This window comes from Cryptotermes secundus, unplaced genomic scaffold (assembly GCF_002891405.2).
Source record: "Cryptotermes secundus unplaced genomic scaffold, Csec_1.0 scaffold1698, whole genome shotgun sequence".
Classification (NCBI taxonomy): domain Eukaryota; kingdom Metazoa; phylum Arthropoda; class Insecta; order Blattodea; family Kalotermitidae; genus Cryptotermes; species Cryptotermes secundus.
Window position 1 is genome coordinate 98,521 of NW_019723943.1, and position 18,293 is coordinate 116,813.

Here is an 18,293-nt window from a genome sequence, read left to right on the forward strand (position 1 = left end):
GCAACGCTAGCGGTAGTAACCGCTGTTACTACCGTCGTCTCTCGCAATCCTGTATACCCGCGCTGCCTAGCAACCCGCGGTACCCTTGGTGACGTCATCGCTGTTGACTCGCGTTGCCTAGCGACCAGGACGCTAGGACTCGGCTAACTTCGGCTCACTTCGGCTTCGCTCGGCGCATCACGGCTGGCGGGGGGGAGGGGCGTCACCCATAGCTCAACATGTCACAATATATATATATATATAGAGAGAGAGAGAGAGATAGATAGAGAGAGAGAAGGGTCCGGAAAGTAAAGATACAAGTCCCGAAGTGGCAGTGCTGCTATGAGAGATAGGAACCTATGACAGGGCTGAGTTCACCGGCCACAGCCACGGCAACGGTGTGCTCAAAATGGCCGTGTCGATTCAAAATCCCGCCAAATGTGAGGTTCGTGCAGTAATTCGATTTTTTTACGCGAAAGGAGAGAAACTGCTGCTGAAGTTCACCGCCAACTTGTTTCTGTTTATGGCGAAGTTGTTATGAGCAGACAAAACGTGGCAAAATGGCGTCGTGAATTTGATGTGAAGAAGTGATGAAATAAGGAGTGGAAGGCCATCCGTTGTCACTGATGAAATCATCGTGCTGACAGACGTCTAATCTTCGATGAACTTCATCAACAACGTCCAGAAGTGTCAAGACCTGTTCTCCATGTCTAAGAGAGAAAACGGGAGATTTCTACTACGCTGGAATTAAACAAAACCCCTCTCTTCCTGCTCTTTTACAGCTGGGTTTACTAGACTCGACATTAGTCTGTCAGCACCTGCTCACGCTGGTTCCTCGCTATCGGATTTTCTTTTTTCTTTTACCCTGAAAATGTAGGCGATACGATCCTCCGAAACGTCGCTTAACACAATATCTAGAAGGCGCCACATCCCAGAAGACGGCTTTCTTCATAGTCACCGCCGTGAAAATCTCAAATCTTACAAAAATAAACTAGTTCCCAGGCTCACTAAGAGCATTAGGATCCATGGTCACTTTGTTGAAAAGTAGATAAAGGTGTTATAAAAGTGCTACAAGCGAATCCTCCAAAAAATGCTTTACAAATATTTTCTGGGCTTTGTATCTTTACTTTACAGATGAACGGACATATAGATACACAGACAAAAAGGTGATTTCATATGCCTCCCTTTATGTTTTCAAAAATAAGGAAATTAGGCTAAAAGGACACGGTATGAAGATGTCATGGCCTAATCTGAGGTACAGTCCAGAAATTTTCGCCTGGACAGTCTGAGGAAAATCATGAAGAACCTCAGTCAAGACAGTCGTTGCCTGTGCCTAGATTCGAACACCAGGCACCAGAACAGAAATGGGAAGCGTTACAGCGTAAACCAACTCTCTCGGTACCAAAACTCTGCGTGGCTTCCAGATCTCTTGGTTACTTCTTGTGTGTTTTCCCAAGCACGGCGCGGCGGCACGTTTAGCCCTGTCTCCTGCACGGAAGTAGTTTATAACGGAAGCAAATTACATTCAATGAAGAAATCATTTGCGTTCACAGCCAAGGCGTCTTTAACTGAGTTACACTGGCGGGGGGCAGCCTGACTTGATGGGTTCTTGTCAATATGAGTAAAGTACCATTCCCGCCTAACCTGCAACCAAGTGAAAGGGATGTTTGAATAAATGATAGCGTGTGAAAGAGAGAGGAAGAGAGGGAGGGGAGGATGCAGAAAGGGAAAGGATACGAGCCAAGTACTTGAGTGAATACAAATCAACGCAAGCCTGTGCACTGCATACACGTGGCCAATCCAATAACAGTATATATACATTTATATATCCCGAGAAGATAATTTCGAAACTATACAAGGAATCTAGCACAGGTTTTCCTATAGTGAAAGACCGCCTCTGTGGTCTAGTGGTCAGCGTTCCTGGCTACAGATCCAGAGGTCCCGGGTTCAATTCCCGGCGCTACCAGATTTTCTGAGAAGTAGTAGGAACTATACCGACCAAGCGACCGCCACTTGTCGGCGAAGTTAGTGTCAACTTTTGCGGACAGAGGGTGCCATGTGGTCATCGCGACAGATCTCCACGGCCGTTAATCTCGGTTTTCTAGACCGCAGCCGCCATTTCCTTCAAACGGCTCCTCAATTATCTTCATGAGGCTGAGTGGACCCCGTTCCAGACCCACTACTTCTCATAAAATCCGGAAGTGCCAGGAATCGAACCCGAGACCTCTGGATCTACAGGCAGGGATTCTGACCACTAGACAATAGAGGCTGTCACATGCAAAGAAATACATCTATATTCATAGAAGCTAGTGTTATGTGTGTTTGGCCACGAGGCTCATCTGCGTAAGCGCTGTATGTCCATCAGGGTTCCGTTGCTTGGCAACCGTGTAATGTATGGAGAGATCATTACGCGACGCCATGATGTATCTATCTCTGTTGTAACATAAGGATTACATTCCATCAAATGCAATGATGCTTTTAATAATGTGACGCATACCCATTGCTTAGGCAATGGCCTGGTGAACATCTTCCCGCTTAATCGCGTGATAATAGGAAATCCACTGCTAAGCAACGGCGCGGTAAACAGGCTTCGTCAACAATACTGGTTGTGTTTTCCGTTGAGTCCGTGCAAAGTGGTTATAGGAGAGGCAAATTCCGAAGCTGGCAGTTGTAATATAGAAGAGCAGTCGGAAGTGAATTGGGTCGAGTCTTCGAAATTGGCAGCTGCAGGAAATTGCAAGAAGAATTAATACTGATTTGAATTGATAAATCCGTTGCCAGGAAACGGAACGAGTGTCCTAGTGACTGTAACCGTAGGCGTTAATAAAGCCAATCAGCCAATTCAGAACCCGTTACTGTTCGTCACGGAACCCCGGACACGTGACAATAACAACATAAAACCTTCACATGTTTCGGCATTTGATGGAATTTAATTCTAATTTTAACAAACGTCAGTTAAGTGTCGTATGTTTTCCCAAGAGGCTCATTTGCGAAACGTTAAAAGTCACGGCCACCGTATGACGGCAGACAGTGCTTCTGTCTCGCCTTTGTGTTGGCATTTCAAACCTAATGTCAATGTTATACTGCCCTAAATCTGTGAACAACATAAGGAGACGTAATGTAAGGTAAAGTTGTCCCTGTATTTAACTAAACACTACTCTATGAAAGCGTATGGGGGAGTGGATGTATAGACCCACGTTTTCTTGTTGGCGGTCAGTGCTCAGCTTTAGGCCCTGGCAGCTTTACCCCCGGTAACCATTGGATAGGAAGTTGGTTGGACCCCAGACGACGTGGAGGAGAGAAAATTCTTGACCCCAACTGGACTCGAACTTCGACCCCTCGGTAGTCCAGCCAGTCGCTATACCGACTGCGCTATTCCGGCTCACAATAAGCAGACGTGCGGTAGAATACATGGTTTAGATGTTTCCTGCATAGGACGAAATTCTGAGGAAATTAAATTTCTGAGAAGACACCGTCAAATACAGTTTCTGAAGGCACAGCGCAGAAATATATGACACCCATATTGCGAAGTAATACAAATATATTCCCTCAAAAAACAAATAACAAACTCCATGGTTTTAGTCCGAAAGCGAACTATACCGACCGAGCGACTGCCGCTTGTCGGCGAAGTTAATGTCAACTTTGGCGAACAGAGGGTGTTGCGTGGTCAGAGCAACGAATCCACACGGCCGCTAATCTCGGTTTTCTACACCGGAGCCGCTATCTCATTGAAATAGCTCCTCAATATTCCCTCAAGTCTACGAAATCCTACAAGGAACGCAGTCAATGTACAACTGCAAGAAACAGCCTGATGGAAATTACTAATGAAGAATTGGGATGTTCATTCCTGAGCGATCTACAGCCTATTTCTTTAGGATGATGAAAGCAGTCTTCTGGGATGTGGCGCCATGTAGATATTGTGTTAACCGACGTTTCGGAGGAACGTACCGCCTCCATCTTCTTGTCTTCTACCCTGAAGATGGAGACGGTACTTTCCTCCGAAACGTCAGTTAACACAATATCTACACGGCGCCACATCCCAGAAGACTGCTTTCATCATAATCTCCGCCGTGAAAACCTCAAATCTTACATATTTCTTCATATATATATTAAAACAGACGTAGGAACTCAACATAACCCTATTATAGTAGATTAATCTGGAAATTGGTAGAGGAACACAGCATAAAGCCCACCCATGTTCCGACATCTGATGCAGGCTTCATGTAACGTGACATACATGGAGGCTGATGAAGCCAGAACATATCTAAATGCAATGCGGGTTCTATATTATTGTGAACTCAATATAAATATAGGCGACCTCTAAGAAGACAGATGCATGAGTGGTGTAAGGACATCTTTTGCATATAGAAATCACAGCACCAAATAGTTCGGCTTTTCAAAGAGACATTAAAATAAGAGCAGAGTCGTGGTGAGGGAACCTCGTGCTCCTGTCATTCTCAGACACAGGCTACACAGCCTGCCTAAGCAGACGTTACATAAGCGTACGGTGGATAAGAGGTGACATGCGTGGAATGAAATTCATTTCACAATGAAAAAACGTGTCGTTTTCTGTACTTCAATACATATACACACCCGTGACCTGTAGTCCGCAAGCGAACTATACCGACCGAGCGACCGCCGCTTCTCGGCGAAGTTACTGTCAACTTTGCTCATAGAGGGTGTCACATGATCAGTGTAACGAATCCCCACGGCAGTTAATCTCGGTTTTCTAGACCGTAGCCGCTATTTCCTTGAAATAGATCTTCAATTATCCTCACGAGGTTGAGTGGACCCCGTGCCAGACCCACTACTTCTCAGAAAATGTGGTAGAGCCAGGAATCGAATCCGGGACCTCTGGATCTGTAGCCATGAACTCTGACCACTAGACCGTACCAAAATACGTAAAGTAATAAAATATTTCCGACGATCTTACCACTCTGTTCCCCGAAAGCTCTAAGTCTTATTTATGGACAGTAATAACAGATATAGAAACATATGACTGAGTTTAGTAATGAACAAACAAAATTCTATACATTTCTACAACGGATAAGGAGTGAGATATGGAGAAAGGAAGTATTCATTGTGCACTGTCCCACGAAGAAAGAAAATGTAATACATGGTGAGACATATATTCACAGATTATGAATGGGGAAGGAAGTAAAAAACACACAGAGAGAAAAAAATATAAACGAGAAGAAAAGAGAAAAGAACACATTTGACAGCAAAAATATTTCGCAAATAGAGTAAACCCAATGCTGGGCAATTCTTGAGTAGCTGCAGAATTGGTGGCTCCTCCAGAAGGGCTCAGCTCCATGAGTGAGTAAAGGTTCGGCCATACAGAGCGCTACGCTATGTTCGCTACGTACGCTACGTACGCTGTGTACACTCTGCGACGCAGGTAACATAGGGAACATAGCGTACGTAGCGTGCGTCGCGTACGTAGCGTGCGTCGCGTACGTAGCGTGCGTCGCGTACGTAGCGCTCTGAGTGGCCGAACCTTTAGTAAGTAAGTAAGAAAAAAATGAAAGACGTAAATACCATTCCACGTGAATATACGAAATACGAGAATGTGGAATGACAGGAGTATAACAGTGTGAGGTCTAAGTGGTTACGATTCACCGCACTGACGTGTGCTGAGTACAACGCTTGCTTCAACAAAGTTCATATTGCCTATATTGACACACGCGAAGTGTTTCCCAACCAGTGGTCCCCTACACTGCGAACATACCGTATCTCACTCCAACGACCCTCTCGGCGTCAAACTAGGCTTATACACCGCCTAATAGTACGGGGTGTCCGGATGAAAAGTATCCAAAATAAAAAATTTATATCTCGGAAACTATTTGTCATACACGTATCCAGTTTATGTCATCGGAAAGGAAAACCCTGTAAGTTTTTTTATGCCTGGCTTACGCGCATGCGCCGCCACACTTCTGCCACCATGTTAGGAATCCCCTGGACAGAGAGATGGCTGGGAGATAGATCGGCAGAAATGAACCAATTGCTTGGCCTCCTAGGTCGCCAGATTTAACCCCACTGAATTTTTTTCTTTTGGGGTTATGTGATGAATATTGTCTATACCTGAAAGCCCGCATTAGGGACGCTGTGGCTACGGTAACACCAAACATGCTTCAAGCCTGGATATTTGCCGTGCCACCAAGGCAGCCCATATTTAAATTCACTGAGAAAGTTATATACGAAGAAAAAAACTCTGATAGTTTCCTTTTGTAATAATATCACCAAATAATGTGTATAATAAATTCTTTCTGAGATTAATGATTTTATTTTGGATACCTTTCATCTGGACACCCTGTAGAATGATTCGTCAATAATGAACTGCAGAGGCTGTGGAAGAAAAAAGCGACCTTTGCCTAATTGGAGTTCGCACCGCCAACTGTCTGGACGGACTGCTGGGGGGGGGGTAGTCGGTATCCCAGTTGGGATTCGAAACGGAATCTACCAAATACAAGTCAGAAGGGTTACTGCTTAAACTATAATTTTGCCTCTGATGTGAAACTTGCTCTCTGACATTAAAGGAGGAACACAGACTGAGGGTGTTTGAGAACAGGGTGTTGAGGAGAATTTGGACCGGAGAGGGATGAAGTGACAGGAGCTTGGAGAAAAGTGCATAATGAGGAGCTTCATAACTTGTACTCTTCCCCATAATTAGAATGATCAAGTCAAGGAATATGAGATGGGCAAGGCACGTAGCACGAATATGGGAGAAGAGGAATGCATATAGGGTATTGGTGGGAAGCCAGAAGGAAATAGGCAACTGGGAAGACCAAGGCGTAGGTGGATAATGATATGGATCCTAGAAATATAGGATGGGGTGGTATGGACTAGATCGATCTGGCTCAGGATAGGGACCAATGGGGGGCTCTTGTGAACACGGTAATGAACCTTATGGTTCCATAAAATGTTGGGAAGTTCTTGAGCAGCTGCACATCTGGCGGCTTCTGTAGAAGGGCTCAGCTCCATGTACGTGTAGTTAGTCATGGTTACTGCTTGGCAATGAAAACCTCACAGAGTTCGGTCAAATCGAATCGATTCTGATGCACAAGGATGCTGCAAGGGCAGAGCCTCCGCTTTACTCGACTTATCCAGTGTGACAGAAGTACAGAGGTATTCTACAGGAAACAAGCACTTTCGTGAACCAGAACCCATTCGATACCGTGTCTGCAGCCTCAGCGTTACAGAGTAGCCTATATTTCTTCACAGCTGGAGTAAATGTTATTCCATAAATGACAAAACAAACCAAACCGGAGGGGCGGATAGAAGTGACAAGAAGACGAGGAAGAAGACGTAAGAAGATGCTGGATGACCTTGGGGACAGAAGAGGATATTTTTATTTGAAGGAGAAAGCTTGAGATTGCATTAAGTGGAGGAACTGTTTTGGAAGAGACTGTGGACCTGTCGTCTGATAGATTACTGAAGAATGAACGAAATGACAATGAAAAATTATGAAAATGCACCTATTAACATCGTCATTTGTCCGTCTAACTGATCGTATGTTCATATGTATTATTCTTTTTTTATTGCTAGTGGGGTGGGACTAAGTTCCTTGTACTGCGGCCACTTCTGGCCTATGTTCATATGTAAGAAACAGAAAACCTATTGGGAGATTTTCATGAAATTCGTGAGCCCACTTTCGGCGGTCTCCTTCCATCCTTTTCCCCCTTCCTCTCCCCTCCAACTGTTTTTCGAGCATGCGTGGAGTTAGGAAGTACAGAGAGAGGAGGCACTCGCTGATTAGCAGTCAAGAGAGGCGGGTAGCAAAATTCCGTTTAGATTTGGCCAGTCTAAATTCAGTCTGGGTTCTTCTTCTGACTGGGGAAAGGAAGTGTGTCCCTTGGTTTTGGGAAGAGTGGTGGCTAAATTTGCGTTTTTTCTGGGACATTTGTATATTATCGCCAGGCCCTTTCGGTGTATGGTCCTCGTGATTAAAGCAGGCTGTATTTGACTTGTTAAATAGTGTGCTTGTACCTCTCGCGAGGATGATTTTCTAAAAAGGGAGTGGCTCGCCATCAACGCAGTAAGTGGGTGAAATTCTGGTTTGGGCTTGGTTTCTTGTTTGTTCTATTGGTCGAAATTCAGGTTCGTTGTGGTTATTGCTTTAAAAAGGGGCGTTGACGGTGAGAGAGCAGCCCCCTAAATACGCGACGTAAAAAAATTCCGTGATTTTAGTCCGCAAACGAACTATACCGACCGAGCGACCGCCGCTTGTAGACGAAGTTTACTTTGTTCTTTTCTTTGCATCATGTCGCAGACATCGTGTCTTGACGCATGCGCAAAGAAGTCGAATTCATTAATGGACAAATAGATATTCAGCGCGGGGCCGATATACGGCCTCTTCTCCTTCGTTTTGACTTGCGTCACCGGCTCCGCCGAGAGACGTTTCGCTTTCAGGCAGTCAAATTTCGCTATTTACTTGGTGCAGAATCAATGGCAGGCAGGAACGCCTTCATGTTAACTTCAAATAGTAGTCTGAGTGTGACGCAACGAACTCTCTAGGCTGCGGATCCTCCGTCGAGAACACAAAATCCATCACTGCGACAGTTCGGTTCAATTCGCTCTGTCTCTATGGCTCCATAGCCCTTTGGACCTTGGCCGCTTTTTAAGTTTCTTAATCTTATACACAGTCGGTAGGACTCCTGGGACAGGGGATCAGCCCGTTGCAAGGCAGCTACCTACACAAAGAATAAGTGCACACAGACATCCATGCCTCGAGTGTGATTATTTACTTACTTACTTACTTAATCATGGAGCTAAGCCCTTCTGGAGGAGCCGCCAATTCTGCAGCTATTCAGTAATTTCCCAGCATTTTATGGAGCCCGAAGGCTCATCACAGTGTTCACAAGAGCCCTCCACTGGTCCCTATCCTGAGCCAAATAAATCCAATCCATGCCATCCCATCCATTTTAATATTGTCTACGCACCTACGCCTTGGCCTTCCCAGTGGTCTCTTTCCTTCTGGCTTTTCCACCAATATCCTACATTCATTTCCTTCTCCCCATTTGTGCTACATGCCCTGTGAACCTCATCCTCCTTGACTTCATCATTCTAATTGTACTTGGAGAAGAGTACAAGTTATGAAGCTTCTAACTGTGCAGATTTCTCCAACCTCCTCTCACTTCATCTATCTTCGGTCCAATGTGATTGGAACCAAAAAAGTCCGTCACTATATTATTTTCTTCGCCCTCCTGTTGCGTCCCCAAATTTCATAGTCTATTTTGTGATATTACATAAAATGTAAAGCTATCCCTGTAACAGGCCATGGAGGCCCATTGGGTTGGGAGACGTCGAGGCTCCTACATTTTCTAGACAATCGGCTCACAGATGGCGGCAAGGTTCAAATAAATTAATTAAATTTAATAGGAGGAAGATAGGTCCACGCGGTAGCGTAGCTAATTGCTACAAGCCGGAAGGTTGCGGGTTCAAGTCTCGATGAGATCATTGGATTTTTTTCCAATTGACCTAATCCTTCCAGCCTCACTATGGCCCTGGGGTCCACTCAGCCTCTAACAGAAATGATTACCAGGAATCTTCCTGGGGGTTAAGGGCGGCCATTGCGTAAGGCTGACAACCTGACTTCCGTATGTGAGCCAATTGTCTAGAAAATGTTGGAGCCTCAACTTCTCACAACCCTGTGAGCCCTCACGGCCTGTCACAGGGATACCTTTACTTTTAAGAGGAAGATTAGGCAGTACGGAGACTACAACATACTCCTTCGTATCCGGAATTGAAGACTCCCTCCCCCCCCGCAGCACCCATCCTTCCTAGTAACCAAGCAACAAGTTTAAGTCCAAACGGTGGCGTACTCTAATTGGCTGTGTGATTATACCTGTGACGTCAATCTCATTATTCCCAATTAACAGATATCAACAGCACATTAATGTGTAACAGGACGTGGATACACAACGCTGCATCACACATGATTCAAGAGCTTTCAAAAGCTGTCCCTGTGCTTAACTAATTTAGCACTAAGCCATTTAGGCGAATGGGGGAGTGGATGTATAGATCCACATTTTGACCTCGGCACTAGCTGGAGGTGAATTGTCAGCTTCACGCCCAGGACGCTTTACCCCTGGGGCAAGAGAACGCGGTACCCATTGGATAGGAGGTTGGGTGGACCGCAGAGCTGGTGTGTATGACGTGGAGAAGAGGAAATTCTTGACCCTACCGGGATTAGAACTCTGACCCATTGGTCGTCCAGCCTGTAGTTAGTCGCTATACCGACTGAGTTATCCCGGCTCATATTAAAAGCTTTATACTCTAAAGACCATCCCACACCCAACAAATTGTGGGGCTTTAGTCCGCAAGCGAACTATACCGACCGAGCGACCACCGGTTGTCGTAGAAGTTAGTGCCAACTTTTGCGGATAGAGGGTGTCGCGTGGTCAGCGCGACGGATCCCCATGGCCGTTAATCTCGGTTTTTTAGACCGGAATCGCTATTTCCTTGAAATATCACCTTAATTATCGTCACGATGCTGAGTGGACCCCGCTCCAGAACCACTACTTCTCAGAAAATCTGGTAGAGCCGTGAATCGAAACCGGTAACTCTGGATCCGTAGCCAGGAACTTTGACCACTAGGCCACAGAACCATAATTAACATTATGCATAAATCTTACAAAAAAGTACCTTTGTTAAATAAAGCTAAATCATTGTTTTGCGACGGCTTCATTAAGGTATCGAGCGGTCGTGTGCTGATTACTTCACCCCAGTGGCAGTGACAGGTTTACACCGCACGACACACACAGATAGTGAAACGAATTTTAAAATTGCGTAATATAAATCCAGTATGATTGTGAAATCAAATTAAAGTCGTCACATACAGCCACCTCGCTCTGAGTTTTAATAATCTCCATTACAGCAACCAAAATATGACTATGTATGTGATTCATGAGGACAGATGAGAAATTCCAATCTCTTTTGTTTTAAAATTCACACTCCACTATTCGCGCCAGTTTATCCGATAAATTCTCTTACCTCGCATGTTGGATGATTAATTAAAAATAATATAATTCTTCCGGCCACACCGCCTCTGTGGTCTAGAAGTCAGAGTTCCTGGCTATATATCCAGAGGTCCCGGCTTCGACTACCGGCGCTACCAGATTTTCTGAGAAGTCGTGGGTCTGGAACGGGGTCCACTCAGCCTCGTGAGGACAATTAGGGAGCTATTTCAAGGAAATAGCGGCTCCGGTCTAGAAAACCGAGATTCACGGGCGTGGGGATCCGTTGCGCTGATCACGCGACACCCTCTATCCCCTAAAGTTGTCACTAACTTCGCCGACAAGCGGCGGTCGCTCGGTCGGTAAAGTTCTCTTGCGAATTAAAGCCGAAACTAACGAAACGTAACAATGACAAATGACGTCATTATAAACACAGGAACCTCTGCGAAGAGCTACGTCGTGAATTTCCTTCAAACGGTTCAGTCTGCATACCAAGATTATCAGCAACTACGAGGGTAAGTCAGAAATTATCCGCACTTTCTCCATAACACATCTTTAGGTTTGTCACACTGCCTCCTACGCATGCACTGTTAGAGTTGGTACTACTGTGGTCACATGATCGAAGTGTTATCTTGATCGCATCACTTTCCTTGATGCTATGACAGTGTAAACATGGCCGCTCTGCTAGCGGTGTGCACCAATGATTAACAAAGAACAGTGATCCGATTTCTCTGATTGGAAGGTGTGTCAGGGGCTGAAATTCATCGGTGGGTCCATCATTATGAACCAGAATCCCAAAGCCAGAGTATGGCGTGGAAACAGCCGGGATCGCAAACGAAGATGAAATTCATGACCCAATCTTTCGTGGGAAAGGTGATGCTAACCGTTTTTTGGGACTCAAAAAGGCCTATACTGGAAGACTACCTGGAAAAAGGGTGTACGATCAACAGTGCAAGATACAGTGATTTGCTGGCCAACAATCTGAAGCCAGCAATTCGCACCAAACGCCGTGGCCTATTGTCGAATAAAGTGTTGTTGTTGCATGACAATGAACACTCACACAAGGACGGCCAGACCGTTGAAACCATTAACCATTTGTGTTCCGAGGTGCTGGAACACCCTGCCTACAGCCCAGATCTCGCCCTTTCCGACTATCATCTCTTTGGACCGCTCAAAGATGTTTTACAAGGTTTTTGATTTTCTACGGACAAAGAAGTTGGGGAAGCGGTGCATAAATGGTTGCGCGACCAACCGAAAACCTTCTTCGTGGAGGGAATACGCAAGCTTGTGGACTGCTGGACCAAGTGCATCGAAAAGGGAGGAGACTGTATAGAAAAATGAAGTAATTGTTCAACCCCTACTTTTGTATAAATGGATTGGAAAAACAAGAGTGCGGGTAATTTCTTACTTACCTACGTACAAATTATTAACACGCTCATTTACGTGCCTAATTTTTACTGCTCGATCTAGTACGACAGTCAATAATTTCGTGGACTGACCGCACAGCGTCGTTGCTGTACATTACAGCGGATAGGTTGAGGCACAATATGACGCCCTGTCAGTTCCTCTCTCGTCACAGCACGAGGCAGTTGTGTTCAAACAGTGTAAGCAGAACTACGGCCTCTGTTGTAAACTGCAGTTAAATTCAAATGGCGGAAATCGAAAACGTGGCAGTTTGAGCAACGGGCAAACATCAAGTTCTGCCAGAAACTAGGCAAATCCCCTAGCGAAACGTTTCGAGTAGGAAGAATTGGCTGTTGCTACACGACAACGCCCCTACACATCGCTCTGTTCTTGTCCAAGAGGAACTGGCAAGGCAACAGGTCACCGTTTTGCCACACCCTCCGTACTCACCTGATCTCGCACCGTGCGATTTCTTTCTTTTTCACCGCGTGAAAGCAAAGCTACGTGGTCGTGAATTTCAGTCGTCCGAGGAGGTGGTCACTGCCACAAGAGACGCCGTGCGGGAATTTCCTGTCAATAAGTTTAAGCAATGTTTTCGGCAGCTATATCAACGTTGGCAGACTTGAATAGCGGCCAACGGCAACTATTTTGAGGGCCGATGTGTATGTATGTAAGTGTATGTGAGTATCTTGTAATATAATGCGATAAAGCCACAGTCCACGAAATTAATGACTGCACCGCATATATATCCCAAGTTAGTACATTTCGAGATGTATCCCTCTCAACATGCATGTAACTGTCAGCATATAAACAGATTCACACAGGTTTGTGGACCCATTTATAATCTTCAAACCACAGGTCATATGCCTAGCTCCAATAGTTACATACGTAAGGTAAAAATGTAAAGCTATCCCTGTAATAGGCCGTCGAGGTCCATAGGGTTGTGAGACGTCAAGGCTCCCACATTTTCTAAACAATCGACTCACAGATGGCGGTAAGGTCAGCCCTACGCGCTGGCCGAGCTTTACCCCCAGGAAGATTCCTGGTACTCATTTCTGTTAGAGACTGAGTGGACACCAGAACCACAGTGCGGCTACCCTGAAAAAAAATCCAATGACCTCATCGGGAATCAACGCACCAGCTTCCGGCTTGTAGCATAGTGCCTCAACCAACTATGCTACCGCGTATACGTAATAGGTTTAAATAGGACGGCGTACCTCCGTCGCAATGTTTGTAGTTATGCCGCTTACTGCAGAGATCCTAACAGTTACGAACAGAACTCGGAAAAGGTAGCAATAAACGGCAATAGAAGATATTTTTAAGTCGGTATTGAACTGTCCACTTCTGATGAGAACACTGCCACGAGACGACAGCGTTGTCTATTCTATTAAGTTGTCTTTCCAAGCATTTCTAAGTTCATCGCATTCTTACTCAGTGAAATCCGATATCAAAGTGTCCCTTGAGGTGTACGATATTTAAGAGATCACTGGAATGGTTATCCGTGGAAGTCACAATTATAGATTGGAAACATATCGTGGTGTATGGCCACCGCTTACATTGCACGGGTCAACGTGGTCCTTTCCTAAATCTAGTGAAAAAAAAACATGATACAGATTTTACTGATCTCTTTGGTATTTTTAATTTAACACAAAAACCTGCCCTACCTACATGGCTGAATATTTAAAGTCAAACTATATTTTAGAATTTGGTCAGAAATCATTAAAAAACACGGCTCAATTTACCGTTACTATATTAAAGAGTGACCCCAAAGATGGTGTCTCCACGTTATCGTGTTGGTGGGGTCTGAGTGCTCCTGAGACCTTGAGAGCTATGCTGGCGGTAGCGTAGCTACTGGTAGGGTCACCCGCGCTGGACAGGTCAAGGGGTAGGAGCCTTACGAAGAGGGACACCCTGGTCCTCCAGGTTGGCTTTTGGGCGTGGTGCTAATAATTTCACGCCGTAAAAACTAAATTGTTCACAAACCACATAATGAGCGTCGGATAAGACGAAGAACAGAGAATGGAGGCAGACAATTGAGGAGGGCAAAGCTCTCCCTGAGCTGTAGCGCCGAGGGGAAGGAAGGAAGGATATTAGAGGATATGATCGTATTTCAGAATGATTTCTGTAAGTCATTACTCTTGTTCACGTAACATGGACACCAGATGGTTCATATTCAGAATCGTTAGGGGAGCAAATTTCGTAGAGTACGCTGCTGTCCAACATACAATTCATTTAACAGTATAACGAAAAGTATTATCAGTGCTTGGGGAGCTTGGACCGCCTCTGTGGTCTAGCGGTAACAGTTTCTGGTTACAGATCCAGAGGTCCCGGGTTCGATTTCCGGCTCTACCACATTTTCTGAGAAGTAGTAGGCCCACTCAGCCTTGTAAGGATAATTGAGGAGCTATTTCAAGGAAACAGCGGTTCCGATCTAGAAAATCGAAATTAACGGCCGTTGGGATTCGTTGCGCTGACCACGTGACACCCTCTATCCGAAAAGGTTGGCACTACTTCACCCACAAGCGGCGGTTGCTCGGTCGGTAGTTCGCTTGCGGACTACAGGCCATGGAGTTCTTTTTGGGGAGCTTGACGTAAATAAGTTTCCCTCTGCTTCAAAGAATACATTTCTCGTATTACGGAAGAAGAAGAAGAAGAAGAAGAAGAAGAAGAAGAAACAAATTCGTACAGTCGTGCAGAAATAAACTTATCGCAGTACTTCACTATGTCTCCAAATGGTACGTATAGCAAACCCTCCTCCAACACGGGAGATAGGTTCCTCAAGAAACTTTATTTCTTACGGACTAAATAGGGACACGTTAACGTTAACCGCGAAAAGATAGCTACATATGTAGATCCTCTACACACACACACGCACACATGTGGATGGCCCTGTCTATGAATGTACTACTTATAATTTTTCAAACGCACCAAAGTCTATAGTTCGGACAACACGTTTGTAGATACTGTGACGCATAAGGGGTTCGCGTGACTAATAATAAAGTGTTCTGGATTTGATGATTAGGTTTACTGGCACTTCTTTACAATTACAATCAATTATAACAGCTCACAATCCATGATTGCCTAAGACTCACTCCATTCCTTACTGGACTACGAGTGTCTTCTGTTCCACTGTGACTGACTTGGGTCTGATTTACGAACCAGTCACCTCTTCAGCTTCCGGTGTCCGCTGGGTAACATTCAACTTCTGAATTCTCTTGCGAATTCTGAAAGTCAAAGTCAAAGTTACTTTACGACTGGCGGTTTACCGCCAATCAGTTCGCCTTGGCGCCAGACACCTTGAGGTCCACGACTTGAAATTTCTTCCAACTGAACTCTTGCGGTAATAGTCCTTATGAAACACCCTCTCTGACGAGATGTGTTTGTCTCTCATGAATATTTTTGGCTTTTCGTCAAGTGTATATTTTCGCACATATAGCGTGTTATTGAAAATTCTTACTTTTGCACTACNTCGAGAAAATGAGTTTGTCTCTTATGAATATTTTTGGCTTTTCATCAAGTGTATATTTCGCACATATAGCAGGTTATTGAAAATTCTTACTTTTGCACTACACACAAGTCCTCTGTCAGTACAGTCTCTAGAGAGCATATCATGCACAACTTACGTATCTTATGCTACAACGGCAGCTTAGTCATTTGAATGGTCGTAAGCTTGACCATCGCCAAGTTTAAGCCTCTTTCCGAATGACTGACCTTCTTACGAATGAATCTCCTGAACTGAACTTCCAGGAGAACCGAATGTAGATGACCACCTCCAACAATTCGTGTATTACTCTGTTTTTTTCGTTGCCATGGCGATGTGTGTTTGGAGAGTCGTTGTCTAGAAATGGACTTCCGCGTTTGTTCGTTTCGCGGAACGTGTTACCGAACCGTTGCCTAGTAATGTTCATATTCGTCACAATATTTTGGGTGTAATAAGACATCCATGTCTTGATTATGTCTTTTCCTGCAGATTGCAGGACCGATGTGTTACTAGCAGATATGATAACTGAACTGCAGTGCTTAAAGCTCGTGGCCGATGGCACGCTGCAGATATTCCAATTCTCCACGTTCGTCCCTAACCCCCAAAGCGCTCGTTTGTTTCTGAGTATACGCAAATCCGCGCTCGACAAAGGGCTATGCCTTATAATGTTTGACGCTTTAGTGACTTAACTCGGTGTTCACTTAATCATTTTAATAAGAAGAATTTCACAGAACACTAATCTCAATGTTGAATAATATATTAATTAATCCTCTTTCCAGTTACAGAAAAATATTCGTTTTTATCTTCATCACGGGTGATAATTTATCTTTGGATCTATGACAAAATTACAAAACAGCAACCATTACTGTATTTTTTTTATGTATGATATTGCGAACTGAAGGAATTAGCTGTAGGGATGTAGCAGAAAAATTCACACGTATTTTATTTGTATTTTTATTGCTGGGTGGTGGTTAACTATACAAGGCAGTCCAAGTTCCAGCTATATAAATCAAGGCTCTCAGCTGCCAACTAATCCCTGTACCCCCAATTAGCAGATCTTCAGTTTCGGTATAAACCTGATTACTGCAAGTACTCCTCTGTCTGTGCCTAGCAACCGAGTGGGCTGTACGCAGTTTCAGATTGTCCAGGAGAGAAAATGCTTGGAAAGGGGAGAAGAGAAAATGTGCAGACCAGGCCAGAGGGATGTTATGGGGCCCAGGGGCATCACGTACAACGTTAAACTCATCCTAAACCCACCGCGTAAACCCCTGCCCCTGCTGCAGCCGCCCTTCGTCTACCCAGAGCTGAAACTGTTCTAGCAAAGGGAGGAACCGTCCAACGCATACACTAGCTCTTCTTTATGGCTGTTTTAATAACTTTTGCAAGGCACAATGAACGTAGATGAACACAGTGGTACCAACTAACCGTTTGTGGCTTGAGTAAAAACTCCAAATACCTCTTATAGGACCACAGAGAGCCCTGACAGTCGGCGTTACTGGTGTCTTACGTTACATTTAGCGTCACGTATAATGTAAAACTTCTTTCAGGGTTAAATTTATTTTTTCTTTTTTCATTTCATCTGAAATTACCTTAAGTAAGCAATGGACTTAACGTAAGGTGCAGAGGCCGGAATCCAAAACCTTTTGCTTCTAAGATCAGTGCTCCAGAGAAGGAAACGTCACCTTTTCTCTCCCCTAATAGCAAATTCTGAACCGCCTCTCTGGTTTAGTGGTCAGAATTCCTGGCTATGGATCCAGAGGCCCGGGTTCGATTCCCGGCGCTACCAGATTTTCTAAGAAGTAGGTGGTCTGGAACGGGTTCCACTCAGCCTCGTGAGGATAATTGAGGAGATATTTGAAGGAAATAGCAGTTCCGGTCTAGAAAACCGAGATTAAAGGCCGTGGGGATCTGTTGCGCTGACCACACGACACCCTCTACCCGCTAGAGTTGGCACTACCTTCGCCGACAAGCGGCGGTCGCTCGGTCGGTATAGTTCGCTTGCAGACTAAAACCACGGAGTGTTCTTTTTTTTTTTTGTTTTTGTTAATATCAAATTCCGAACACTCAGGACGCGTGCCACTGCAATTTTAAAGATTACATAATAAATCCGGAATTAAATAAACTTTCGTATTACTTTCCTGGACCGTTTTAGCAGAACCTCTACGTATGACCCAACTTAGTTTACGAGATTTGAGGTTCTGAGAGCAGTAAGCATTAATATTGTGTCATGCAGACCCGTTGCTGGACAATGGCTCGGTAAACACATTCCCGCGACAACGAATACGCAGGCAACCATCGGAAAACTTTCGTTGCTATGCAATGCGCCGTAAATACAATAGAGGAAGAGGTGTTTTCTATGTGGTTTGCATATATCCATTGCCGGGCAACGGATGTGTTCTCTATACAATAGAGGAAGAGGTGTTTTCTATGTGGTTTGCATATATCCATTGCTGGGCAACGGATGTGTTCTCTAT

The 18,293-nt window shown here is 44.8% G+C and overlaps 1 protein-coding gene across 1 annotated transcript in view; it reads right to left on the bottom strand.

Annotated features, from left to right (window-relative positions):
- Window positions 1-18,293, bottom strand: part of LOC111862234 (DNA-directed RNA polymerase I subunit RPA1) — a gene marked incomplete at its 5' end in the record, with an annotated part of 193,383 nt that overhangs the window by 64,166 nt on the left and 110,924 nt on the right.